The sequence below is a fragment of the Vipera berus genome (genome assembly GCF_964194415.1).
Source record: "Vipera berus genome assembly, chromosome: Z".
Lineage (NCBI taxonomy): Eukaryota > Metazoa > Chordata > Lepidosauria > Squamata > Viperidae > Vipera > Vipera berus.
The window spans coordinates 92,672,117-92,686,706 of record NC_138205.1 but is presented as its reverse complement, the minus strand read 5'-3'; positions in this window follow the sequence as shown (position 1 = coordinate 92,686,706).

Here is a 14,590-nt window from a genome sequence, read left to right as displayed (position 1 = left end):
AGTTGTTAAGTTAAAGAGTAGGCTGGCTTGGTTGCTCAACAGCGAGACACTGTAATGTATTGGCCTTTTGTATATGTTGTAAGTGTTTGCTCTTGTTGCACTGCGTGCTAATTGCTTGCATTCAATTGCTAAGTGCTAGTTCACATGTATGTTGTAATGGTTGCTAGCCAGCCCAGACTGGTTGTCTCCAGCCGGCTAAGTAGGTCTTTATGGGGGGGGGGGGAACAGTGCTTTAAACCTATTGGTCGCCCCCTATTGGCCAACCATATAAGTAGCTGTGCAGCAGCTTCCTTGTTGCTTCTGTTCTATTGACCTTCAATAAAGTATGTGGTTGAACCTTCCGTCTTGCTCAATGCCTGCAAAGAACCGGCTACACAACACTGGTGATGAAAGTGGGATATGCTGCTTCATCGTAAGAGGTTGAAGTCACTAGGGGGTGAGACCAGCACAGAATCTAGTAGGGAACAGCATTTCCCCCCACTCTCGGTCTGCCTAGCAAGCCATGCTGGAGACCACCCCGCCCTGAGGATCAGTTCCAGTGCCTACAAAGAAACCAGCAGCACAAGGCAACGCGAGACACGAGCCGCGAAGACTTCTCACTTGGAAACCATCACGTATGCAGACCTATAGAAGAAGCTGTGTGACCATTTTGAAGCAAAGCTTTCTGTGATAGAGTGGAGGCACGCCTTCGAACAACGCAAACAACCTGGCGAGTCGATGACAGAATTCATAGCAGTGCTTCAAGCTTTGCAACTCTGCAATTTCTCTGACCTAGAGGAGCAACTAAGAGACCGCTTAGTCTGTGGACTCAGGAACAGAGACCTCCAACAAAAACTTTGTGAAGGAGGTTCTCTCACTTCAAAAAGCCTGAAAGGAGGTTATGGCAGACGAAGCCACCAGAGGGGCCGTGAAGGCATTGTGGCCCTCCAAAAGTGCGCCATTTTCAGAAACCGTCCACCACGAGGATGCTGAACGATTGGAAGACACCGACTCCGACCACAAAGTTGACAAAATTCAGCACTACAAAAGAGGAACGAGGCCAATAGACAAAGCAGTTCTGTTCCCGAGGTGTTTGGGCTGTGGAGGCCGCCATCAATGCACAGATTGCCATTTCAGGACAGCCACGTGGTGGCGTGTGGAAAACCAGGCCACATCACCGCCATCTATCAAGGTCGCCAGAGGGACCACCAGCCAGATGAGGTTTTCAGGAGAGGTACCAGGGCCCCGGGGCAAAACCGAGTAGAATTCTGCTTCAGCCGCCAGAGCATTTTTCGCATGGGTACCTATTGACCTCGTAAACAGAAGTTGCAACTGCAGGTCAAACTTCAAGGAGTTCCATATAAAATGGAACTGGACACAGGCTCCGCTGTGTCCATCATCTACATTGGAACTTTTTGGCATGTTTGCAGCTGTAGTAACAGATGGGTCAAGCTACGACCATCTAATATCCTACTTACCGACTTTCAGAATTCCAGAGTGGCGGTCAAGAGCGAGACCACACTTGCGGTGAAGTTCAAGGGGTTTTCAGGACCGCTAGATGTTATTGTGGTAGCTGGCCAACAAACGAGCCTCATAGGGCTCAATTGGTTCGATGCATTGGGCATACAGGTCACCGGCATTCACTGGACTTAAACAACAGGTTTGTCTTCTGTCTGCAAGGAATTTGCAGACGCTTTCGGCCCAGGTTTGGGAGAGTACAAGGGCCCTCCGATAGCTTTTAAACTTAATCCCCAGATCGTGCCAATTCGGGTTAAGCCCCGCTGTGTGCCGTTTGCATTAAAGCATAAAATTGATGCAGAGCTGGACAAGCTTGTTTGTCAGGGGCTTTTACAGCCCATAGACAGTGGGGAGTGGGAGACCCCCATTGTAACGCCACTCAAGGTCAATGGTGAGGTACGAATATGTGCTGACTACAAGTGTACCATTAACCAGGCACTACAGCAGCATGCGTACCCCGTCCCAGTCGCCAGCCATATTCTGGCATCGTTGCAAGGAGGCCGCGTGTTTGCTAAATTAGATTTTGCACAGGCCTACTAACAGCTTCCGGTGGACAAGGCCTTGGCAGCCACATAAACGATTGTCACGCACAGAGGGGCCTTCAAGGGAAAGCGCCTTCAATTCGGAGTAAGTGTAGCCCCAGGGATTTTTCAGGGGATCATGGCACGCACGCTCAAGGGCATTCCGGGGGTCTGCCCCTACTTTGATGATGTACTCATCGCCGGGGAATCCACAGAAGTTCTAACTGAGCGGCTTAGAGCCTTCCGTCAGTGGTTCCACGACGTGGGACTTAGATTAAGGAGAGACAAATGTAAGATTGGGGTTCCATCCACAGAATTCCTTGGGTTTAGAATTGATGCCAAGGGCATCCATCCTGCAAAGCTGAAAGTGATTTAGCTGGTACCAAGCCCTAGGTCCAAGGGAGAGCTTCAAGCCTTCTTGGGCCTCCTGAATTTTTATCATTCATTCCTTCCCAACAAGGCCACAGTGGCAGAGCCGCTACACTGGCTCTTAGACAAAACTCCCCATGGCAGTGGACCAAGCTCCATGAAAGGAGTTTTCAGGCAGTCAAGGAGTTGTTGTCCTCGAACTCGGTGCTCATGCACTTTAATGAAAAGCTACCAGTTTGCATCGCGTGTGATGCGTCCCCACATGGGGTTGGAGCTGTGCTGAGTCACTTGGCGGATGAGAGACAGTCACCCATCACCTATTACTCGACCCTGTCCTCAGCAGAGCGCAACTACGTGCAAATCGACAAAGAGGCCTTGGCCATCGTGGCCAGGGTTACGTGGCCAGCCTCACACTTCAGCAGAGCAGTTGGGACACTTTGAGACATTTTGCACGACAGAGAATGGGGACGGGGCCGTAAAAGCGCTTCCCCCGACCGGACCGCAGGGGCTGGGCAGTCACCCAACACCCAGCAGCAGCCATGTTGATTTAGCAGCACCATTAGACTTTGGGCTAGGCCGACCGGGACAGGCCAGCAAAGGGACTCAAGTTGTTTTGACTCCACCGAACCACAGAGCCTGGGTCTACCAAGCACGGCAGACGAACCAGTAGACCGGGAGATTCCAACAACCCCTCGATGCTCTGAACGAGCCCAAAGACCCCCCAAATATCTTCAAGATTTTGTAACCAAATAACCAAATAATGTAACCAAATAATTGTGTGTTCCATCCAGGGGGAAGAGGTGTAATGTATTGGCCTTTTGTACATGTTGTAAATGTTTGCTCTTGTTGCACTGCGTGCTAATTGCTTGCATTCAATTGCTAAGTGCCAGTTCACATGTATGTTGTAACGGTTGCTAGCTGACCCAGACAGGTTGTCTCCAGCCCGCTAAGTAGGTCTTTATGGGGGGGGGGAAACAGTGCTTCAAACCAATTGGCCAACCGTATAAGTAGCTGTGCAGCAGCTCCCTTGTTGCTTCTGTTCTGTTAACCATCAATAAAGTATGTTGCTGTTTTGAACCTTCTGTCTCACTCAATGCCTACAAAGAACTGGCTACACAACAGCCTGCATTTTCTGCATCGCATGAGAAAAGCACATCTTCCTTCCCCTGTCCTTTCCACTTTACAGAGGGATGATTGAGAGCATCCTGTCATATTACATTACTGTCTGGTTTGGAAGCATTACTGCTTCAGACAGGAAGGCAGTGCAGAGAGTGGTGAGGATGGCTGAAAAGATTATTGGCAGTTCCCTCCCTCCCATCCAGGATATGGCACAGAAGCGTTGCTTGAGCAGAGTCCGTAAGATTGTCTGGGACATGACACATCCTCTTCACAACCTGTTTTCCTTGTTACCTTCTGGGAGGAGGCTTCATGATATCCGAAGCAGAACATTTGTGTGTGTGTGTGTGTGTGTTTGTATTATGTATGTGAATAGGTAGATATATACTTTCTTTTGACAGCAGACAATAGAATTTCATTTTTAATGGGGGCCAGTGTGCTTACAGTAAAAATTGACAATAAAGGTTATCTTATCTATCCTATCTTAAGTAAATCATTGTAAATCATGCAGTTATTAAACAAATCCAGCTTTCCTCATTGACTTTGCTTGTCAGAAGCTGCCTGGAGAGGTTGCAAGTGACAATCGCATGTCTTGGAATACTGCAACTGTTGTTTATACATGCTGTTTGCATCCCCACAGTTATTGAATTTTGTTCAGTAACCATGGGGATGTTGCGACAGTCATAAGCATGAGGACTGGATATAAGTCGCTTTTTTCAATGCCATGGTAACTTCAAATGATTGCTAAACTAAATCAAAGCCTATTTTGAATTCACACAATACAGTAGTATTTAGAACTTCCTTGTGTTAGTGTCAATGATCAAAAAGAAAATCTAGGTTTCCTGCTTTGCAAAATTAAACTTCTCGCAGTTTCTTTCCTGATTTATCCAGAAAGTGATAGTGCTGAGGAAATCATAATTCTTTTTGGCTTCTTATCCCTAATTGTATCTACTAGAAAACCCAACATAAAATATTTTAAATCAATTAAGGATACCAAAAAGTAACGTCTGGCCACCAGCTGCTGATACCAAGAGCAAAACTAAGCAAGTAAAATTTCCCTTTTTCATCTTAGTAACTTTCCAGCTAATACTATTCTAACTATTTTTATTGGGGGGGGGAGAAACTTAGCTACGCTTGGAAATATCAAGAAGCTGTTTTTCCCTTTCATGCTTTTTATTAATCCATATACATCTAGATCAGCAAAAGAGAGAAAGAAAAACATTGAGGGAAAAGTATATTCAATTGATTGTACTTGATTTATTTTTGTCCCCTCCCTCATGGATTTCTGTAATAAAAAAGCTAATCACTGTGGCAGAGAGAATCTCTGAGTAGCCAGTCTGGTTAATACAGCTAATATATACCTCACGACCTTTATATTCATTGAACTGACATAAGAATTTATTGTTCTTGGAGGATCACTAGAGATGCTTCCTCAGTGGATGTTTACTCCAAAATTGCTTTACTTTCTTCATTCCTTATGGGAGAACTATATGAAAAACATCATTAAATCACTGTTCTCCTATTTTTTCTTCCTTTTTTTTTTTGCTCTCCTTGCAATCCCTACGAACATCTCAGGTATATACCAATCTTAACAGGTAACAGAATAAATAAAGAGCCTGAGAAAAGGTCCACCAATAAAACCTACAAACTATTTTAAAATGATACAATCCAGCATATTTCTTAGCAACAATTCAGATTTCTTTGCAACAGGTATTAGTCACAAGACTCAGTTACTGCGGCAATAGGTTAAGTGTTGCAAGATCTAAAAGATCCAGTTGAGGAGAGGCCACCCTGGATAAAATCTATGTGACACTTGACTTAATGTACAAAATCAATTAATCAAAATAGTCATAACAAGATAATAATAATAATAATAATAATAATAATAATAATAATAATAATAATAATAATAATAATAATAATAATAATAATAATAATAATAATAATAATAATTTTATTTATATACTGCCCTTCTCCCGAAGGACTCAGGGCAGTGAACAGGGCAAGCATAAAAAATACAGAGATACAAAAGTTAAAAAGAATTAAATATATGCCCACTAAAAACAGTAAATACAAATATTAAAATAACAATTAAAAAACCCCACCCATCCCCCATCAGGCCAGGCCGGCTTGTTCAAATAAGAATGTCTTTAGATCGCGACGGAAGGAGCGAAGATCGGGCGCCATCCGGAGCTCAACCGGTAACCGATTCCATAGCTCCGGGGCGCCCACAGAGAAGGACCTCCCCCTGGGGGCCACCAATCGACATTCTCTGATCGGTGGCACCCTGAGGAGGCCCTCTCTGTGGGAACGCACAGGGCGGAGGGAAGTTGATGCCGGCAGCAGGTGCTCCCTAAGGTACTCCAGACCCATGCCATGAAGGGCCTTAAACACCATTACCAGTACCTTGAATCTCACCCGTGTTTTGTTTCACTGTTCCATAAACATTCACAAAGTAAGGAATAAGATGGACCTCTGCCACTCCCTCTTTCACCCTAAATCTAAGAGATTGAGGTTTTGTTTTTTTCCCACTAGTGCTTCTGATCACAGCCCAGCCCTGTCAGTTAGCAATAGAACCTGCAGCTTTTATCCTGATTGTTTTTGCTACCTTTTGTATTTTGTAACTATTGGCTTGTTTGTTTTCTTTTTTTCCTGCAGTATAGATAGCAACAGGATACAACTGCATAAAGCCGTAGGCCAGAGATGGGGCAAGGCCAGTGTCGCTGGGGACGAGGGCAAAATTGGAATCTCCAGGCACTATAAATCACTACAGAACTCAGGCTGTAGAGTACAGGTAGGCTAATTCAGGAAGAAGAAGTCTTTCACTTACCTGGTTCCCAGTCATTCAGTGTTTCTAGGTCAATGTCAGCTCTTGGATTCTGGAAATGAAGAGGTCATCAATGCAGAAATTTCAGGATTTATGCTACACTTCCTGACCATTGTTCTTGACAGCCACATTGTGGGTCTGTTGCTTTGGACTCATTCTCAAGGACGGGACAGAAGAAACCCCAAAAGCATTTATTGCTGTGCCTCTACATTTCAACCCACCTTCCTTATTTCCCTTACAGTTAGTGTCATTAGAACAAAGTGCTTTTTTAAAAAACCCTTCTTTTTATTTGCAATAAAATGCCCTTTCTGTTGTTTGTTAAGTTATTAAAATATTCATGCAGTGGCACTTTCTTTAAAAAGAAATACATTTTAGCCTAAGTTTAAAAATCAGCTTTTATAATTTATACTGCTTTTCTGGACAACACTTTATTAGCAATGTGTTCCTCTTAAGGACTAATTTTAAACTTATATGACTAAGCTTACATATAAAAGGAAAAACACCTATTTGTGCAATGCAAGTGATTAAAGTTTTAACACAACTCTTTAAAAAATTACTCTGTAGACCCAGCATGCTAAAATGCAGATGCTTGCATAAAGGTATCCTTAGCACATTCCCTTTCATCTTCCCCATGAAAGCAATATGCTAATTCACATAAAACACCAGGAAATATAGAAATAGTTCAATAAATATTGCAATGAATTTTTGGAAAAGTTTTATAAAATTTGATAACGTAGATTGGATAGAAAACAACAGACCAAGAGGTAGCCATGTTAGTCTGCCCTAACACCAATATCAAGAGATATATTTAATGAATTTGTTGGACTCCAATGAATTACATAGCCAGCATTATCTGAAATGTAAAGTACTATCTTCAGTTGGCCATTATACAGCAGCACAAGGACAGTTTCTGCAAATGGAAGGTAATGCTTTAGACAGAAGCATTAGTATGACCTGATTATTACTTGACTGAGGCTGTAGGTTAGATTGGGAAGAAAGACAATTCCCATAAAGTGGAAATGTGAGGTTGCCAAGAAACCTACTTGGACATATATCCTTGTAGCCACTAGAAGTAAAGGAGAACTTTCCTCGTTTTTACTTTATTCCTTACAGTACAATTGGATGGGTAGCATTTCCTTGCTATAAGTTGACCAATTTTTTTAATATAGGCTATGTGCCCATTACATAGTCACATGAAAAGGTCCATCTCATGTCCTGATCATGAATATATCATTTGCCTTTGATTACATTACAAATAGGTCACAAAAATCATGTTGCTGTAAGTTGGTGGCTGTCTCCTGAAAGATTAATGCTGTACTGGAGATACAGCGTAGCACTTTTTAAAATAAAAACTCATACATGTAATCTGAAACCTGGAACTTTATGAATTTACCTCTCAATGTGCCAATGAGGGTTCCATACCTTTAATCGTATGTTGATGTTCTAGAACATATCCGAATTCTGCTCTGATGAAAAATACTGGAAAACTATAATTTTTGCATAATTCTTATGTCAGTCTTTTCATTTGTGGGTGAGTGGGTGGTTCACCCAACAAATTACAAGTGTTCAGCAGTTATTCTATTTTTTTTCTTATATATTTTATCTATTTTCTATTTACACGTATATGTGTATGTGTATGTGTATACACAGACCATACTTCAACAAAAAGCTGTGGCAGGACAAATGTAATACATAAATATTAAGTGAATTAATAACTTCTGATTTAAAATAACTGCCTGGAAAATAGGATACATCATTTAGAAAAGTTATTGGTTTCCCTTCAATGTATGCCAGCAATAAGGCAGAAGAATTTGCTAATAGAGCCAACAAATCTGCTATACTTTTAATTATGCACTAGAGGGCAGTATACTACCACATATGCCACAATCCTGTTGGGTTTTTTTTTAAAAAAAAAACAACACATTTTTACAGATGCGGTAAAGACAAAAACGACATACAGCTATGTTAATATTTTCCAAGAGATCATAGTTCAAATGGAACATTTCCTATGGCCCCAGAGCACAGATCCAAATGCATGTGTAAAATAAATACCTTCTTTTCAAAACAGAAAGATATATATTTTTTACTTTTTATTTTGCTTTGAACAATGTAAAAAAAAAATCTGCTACCACATTAGTGACCAATTTGGGCTGAACTAACTATATAAAGGCTTCCTTATATATTGTCATAAGAGTATTATAATATCCACGAGCAATACTCAGTTCACAAAACTTTCTAAAACTGAAATTGGCAGACATTTTATTTGGATGTTTTGCTTTCCGTTTTGTACAAATCCTGCCATCATTTCCCTCCTACTTATAGTATTTTTAGATCTTTGCTCCAAGTCAGATGTACTGATTTAGCATTGCCTTTGGAAAAGCTGCTTTCTGCTACTGCACGATGCAAAAACAAGCTACTTTTTCATCTCATTCCCAAATGCTTGCAGCTTTTAAGGCATCCTTTGTCTGATCATGACAGTGAGATATGGCAAATTGGTTCCAGAGTGGGAAAAGGGAAGGGGGAAAAAATAGCATGGTTAAAAGAGAAAAGGGAAGGATGTGAAGTATGAATAGGACAAAAACAGGAACAAATTTGAGGCAAGCTGAATGATACACAGCTCATATTAATATTGTACTCTAATCTTTCTAGGAATATTTGTTAACGTATGTTGGAGTACAAGATTGATAGGATGGAATTTTCCCTGTCATAACTAAGAAAAGAAACTAGCCAGGCTAGCACTTAAATTTAAATTATCATTAGTGACTACATTGTATTCTCCATGTACCTAAGATTAAAAAAAAATGAAGCGTATAGAACAGTCCTCACAATATACACAAAACTGATCAATCTCCATCTCTTATTCTGGATAAGCACCCTCAAAATGTGAAATCAAGGATAGTAATTCTCATGGTTTCCTTTTTATTGTATGGATATAAATTTAGCTTACAAACCAAACATACACAAAACAGAAACCACCTATAAAATTTCTCTGCTTTTTCATGTCTTAGTGAACAATTGTTGTTGTATTTGCATCCCACCTTTTATTTTTACAAATAAGTCAGGGTAGTGAATATATCCAACATACTTTCCTCCTCCGTTTTTCCCGCAACAACAAACCTGTGAGGTAGATTGGGCTAAGGGAAAGTAACTGACCCAAAGTCACCCAGTCAGCTTTCATGGCAAAGGAAGCACTTGAACTCATGGTCTCCTGTTTTCTAGCCTTATGCTTCAACCATTATACCAAACAATATCATAGACAATCTGCAGAACAAAACATTGCTTTTAGAAATTGCATCTAAGGGGTGGATAAAGCAATGTGGTATTTTATAAAGGGCCTCACCATATTCCAATATGTATTAACTTACCATTTTCACCAAAGCAGCCATGGTAGACTAGTAAATTCTATTTCTGGCATACCTCTTAAAGATGGTGTGAAAATCTGCTGCCACGGCAACTCAAGTTCATTACCCGTCAAAATAAAAAGGACTGACCCAAATGGATTAGCTCTGATAAATTACACTTTCCAGTATACTATGCATCCTTTGTACAATTTTGTACAAGTAGTCCTTGACTTACAATTGTAATTGAGCCTTCTTGGTCATAAGTCTTACCAGAGATTTAAGATCACCATGTGACTATATCTTTTTTTTATTACCTTTTTGCGGTGATCACTAAGAGGATCCATTTCCTGCAATACACATTTTTTGACAGAAACTGGAAGTAAATTCTGGTTTTCAGCAAAAAAAAAAAATTGTCAGTCACAATCACATGACCTTAGGACACTGCAAAAGCCGTAAATGTGGCCAGTTGTGAAAAACTCAGATGCAATCATGTGACTACCAGGCGCTGAGACAGACTCTGCAGCAAGCGGGAGATCAGACCGATTCCTAACCAATTTGGCCACAACATTGTTATCCAAAAGTTAGAGGAGGAAACTAGAAGTAAAGCTATACTGGACCTAATTCTTACTAAGCGAGAAGAAGTGATAGAGGGAGTTGAAGTTGCCGGAACCTTGGGGGAAAGTAACCACATCATACTGGAATTCAATATAATGCAAACACAAGCAATAGAAAATAATTCAATCAATGTCTTAAGCTTCAAAAGAGCTGATTTTAACAAACTTGGAGAGAACCTAGGAAAGATGCCATTGATGAAAATCCTAAAGGATAAAACAACTCAAGAAGCATGGAAAACTGAAAAATGCTATCATAAAAGCCCAGTCCAGCCCAATACCACTAAAAAAGAAAAAAAAGAAAGTTAAGAAGAAACTAGCATGGCTGCACAAAGATCTCTCAGACAAATTGAAAGACAAAAAGGGACAAGTACAAAAAATGGAAAGAGGGACACATAACTAAGGCTGATTATCAGCAGACAGCCAGAACATGCAAAGATTAAGTCAAAAAAGCAAAGGCTCAGAATGAAGAAAGACTTGCAACAGAAATCAAGGATAATAAACAAAGATTCTTTCAACATATTAATAACAAGAAAAAAGTCAAGGAAACTGTAAATCCACTAAAGAGAGAAGATGGTAAGGAAGTAACAAGCAATAGGGAGAAACAGAGCTACTTAACTCATTCTTTGCATCATACCGTGGAAGACAAACTAGAAAAAAAAATTAAGATAAGCAAGAAAATGGTAAAAGAACACCTATCTGACCTTGACTAATATAAGTCATCAGACCCAACAGATTACATCTGGCAGATGTTATCTCAGAACCATTGCACCATATCTTTCAAAAATCCTGGAGCACAAGGAAATACCTGGGGATTGGAAAAGGGCTAATGTGGTTCCCATCTTCAAGAAAGGGGGGGGGGGAAACAGAGCCAAGAAACTACAGACCAATCAGTCTAACATCAATACCTGGAAAAATCCTGGAAAAGATAATAAAAAACAGACCTGCAAACAACTAGAAGCAAACAAAATTATAACTGGTAGCCAGCATGGATTTGTTAAAAACAGATCATGCCAAACCAATCTTATTTCATTCTTTGATAGTAGTAGACCAGCAAAATGCTGTGGACATAGTATACTTAGATTTCAGTAAGGCATTCAACAAAGTAGATCAAAATCTATTGCTTGGTAAGCTAGAAAAAGGTGGAATAGACTACATCACCATCAGATGGATTTGTAGCTGGCTGACAAACTGTACTCAACAAGTAGTCCTCAATGGTACTACATCCACATGGAGAGAAGTAGTGGAGTACCACAAGGCTCCGTCTTAGTCCCAGTACTCTTCAATATCTTCATCAATGACTTAGATGAGAGAATAGAAGGGGAACTCATCCAATTTGCAGATGACACTAAACTGGCAAGAATAGCCAACACTCCAGAAGACAAGCTCAGGATCCAAAAAGATATTGACAAACTTGAACAATGGGCCCTATCCAACAAAATGAGTTTTAATGTGAAGAAAAGCAAAGTTTTACATTTAGGCAGGAAAAATCAAAGATATACGTACAGATTAGGAGAGACCTGGCTCAAAAACGGTAACTGTAAGAGGGACCTTGAAGCCCTAGTGGACAATCATTTGACTATGAGCCAGCAATGTGCAGCAGCAGCCAAAAAAGCTAATACAATTCTGGGTTGTACAAACAGAGGCATAGAATCAAGATCACGCGAAGTATTAGTACCGCATTATAAAACTCTAGTGAGACCACAGCTGGAATACTGCAACCAATTGTGGTCACCATACTACAAAAAAGATGTTGAGACCTTGGGAAAACTTCAGAGAAGAGCAACTAAGATGATCAAAGGCCTGGACACTAAAACATATGAAGAACAATTGCAAAACTTGGGTTTTGCTAGCTAGTCTAAAGAAAAGAAGAAACGGGTAACATGATAGCAGTATTCCAGTATTTGAGGGCTGCCACAAAGAAGAGACGGTCAAATTATTCTTCAAAGCACCAGAGGGTGGGACAAGAAAAAATGGTTGGAATCTGACCAAAGAGAGAATTAAGGAGAAATTTCCTAACAGTGAGGACAATTAACCAGTGGAACAGTTTGCCTTCAGAAATCGTTGACGCTCCATGACTGGAGGTTTTTAAGAAGAGACTGGACATTCACCTGTCTGAGATGGTAAAGTTCTCCTGCTTGAATGGGGTGGGTGGCTGGACTAGAAGATCTCCAAGGTCCCTCCCAGCTCTATTCTGTTTTGTTCTATCCTAACCTCAAAGTCAGGTTGTAAGTAGCCCATCAGAACTTTGAATGGTCACTAAGAGACCAATTGCAAGTCAAGGACTACCTTTATAATGAGTATGTTATTATTATGCTTTATTATTAATAACAATTTGCTGGCCTCTTCTTTTTACAGAATGCTAGGCACAAATCTGGAACTTTTTTATTATATAAGTTAACAGTGATGAGGATCTTATATGAGCAGAAATGAAAAGACATACTTATTCCCACTTTGGAAGAATGGATGATAAAGGTGGATAGAGTTGGCAGAGATGACAAAATTAACTCTTAATTAAAGAGGAGAATCTATCTAATTTTGTTTTCATTGGAAACCACATCTGAACTTTGTATTTGAAACTGAAAAAAAACTTTTAAGTTTTTATGATTTAGTATAACTTTGCTGTTATGTAAATGGTTTGAAAGACCATTATGTAAGTTGCTCCATGCTGCCTTTTGTAGTCCTTCAAAATGCTTACTATCACCCTCGTCTATTTTTGAGGCAGATAACAAAGTACTGAATTGTAACCATCAATCAATTTTATTTTCTAATAATGCCATGATTCAAAAAGCCTCCTGAAATCTGAAATTTTACATTAGCTACAGTTCCATTGCAAATATTCCCTATCTGAACATAGCTGTTGAAAAGAGAAATGACCACTTTCAGAAGACAGAATGTTTGCTATCATTTGATTTCATCTGAGTTCAGATACAAGTTTTGCACAAAAGTACTTTAATTCCTAACCTGGGTAAGAGGGATGCATACCTATTGATTTACCTAATAGCAGCTTTTGATATGTTTGTCTTAATAATCTTCTTAATCTGGTAAATTGAAAAGTGGAGATCTATGAAACAGAGATTCCACTTCTACTTGTAAATTTATTTGCAAAAGAAATAAACCTATGGTGAATGTTTTAAGAGGTCCTACAATATTTCATTCTAATCTATATTTTTAAAACGGGTCCCCAACCCCTGGACCATGGATTGGTACCAGTCCATGACCTGTTAGGAAAGCGGGCCATGCAGTGGACAGGCAAGCAAAGATTCATCTGTGCATGCGTATGTGCACAAAACCATCCCCCCCCACACACACACACTTCTCTGCGGAAGACAATTTTTCTTCTGAAAAATTCTGGTGCCAGAAAAGTTGGGGACCACTGTTTTAAAATATCTGCAAGATATTTTACACCAGGAAAAGAGCCCTGAAGATAAAGTGCCATCAGTATTATTGCCTGCCATCTAGAGAAACCAAAGAGTGTCTAGAACAGGGGTGTCAAACTCTCAACGTCACGTGACATGTCACGATGTATCACGACTTTTTTGCCATTGCCGGCAATGGGGTGGGCACGGTTTCGCTATGATGCATCCGGCCTGCGGGCTGGCAGTTTGACACCCCTGGTCTAGAGACACACTGGAAGGAGGAAAAAGAATAAAAAACCCTATATATATTTCAAGGTTCAGGAACTGAATGCATAATTATTTTTTTAGATGGGTTTGGTATTCCTGAAGAAATAAGTACATAGTAGGGCAAACCTCCTTAATACAGCTTTCTCTCATCTTTAAATTGAATGCCACCTATTACCATTGCAAAGAGGGAAGGAATGCAGCCACACTGAGTCATGTTCTGGTAACTTTCCATCTAGGTTATTGTAAAGTACTTTACCCAAGCCTGACCTTGAAAATTATCCAGAAAGTAGAACTTATACAGAAGGCAGTTTGCACCACTATCAAGAGTCATTTGATGCTGTTACTGGGGAAAAAACGCATCGACTGGCTACTCAGAATATTTGTATAATTCAGTAATGACTAATGGCAATGTTTTTGCAAATAAATTTCATTTCAGCCATAGCCATAGCCAAACTTTGACTGGAGATTCAAGTGACCTACCTCTGCTCTAGATATCTTGAGAGAGAGAAACTCATTATATAAACTAACATATGCAAGTTCTCTTTCACCCTATTTTTTGGCAATGCATTTTCTTCGGCCTTGATGAGTTGTGAGCTGTCCTTTAATGACTGTGGCTTCAAAACTCTGAAAATGGGGACTTATTGAAATAGGAACAAAATATTAAACCTTTTGTTAAAAAAAT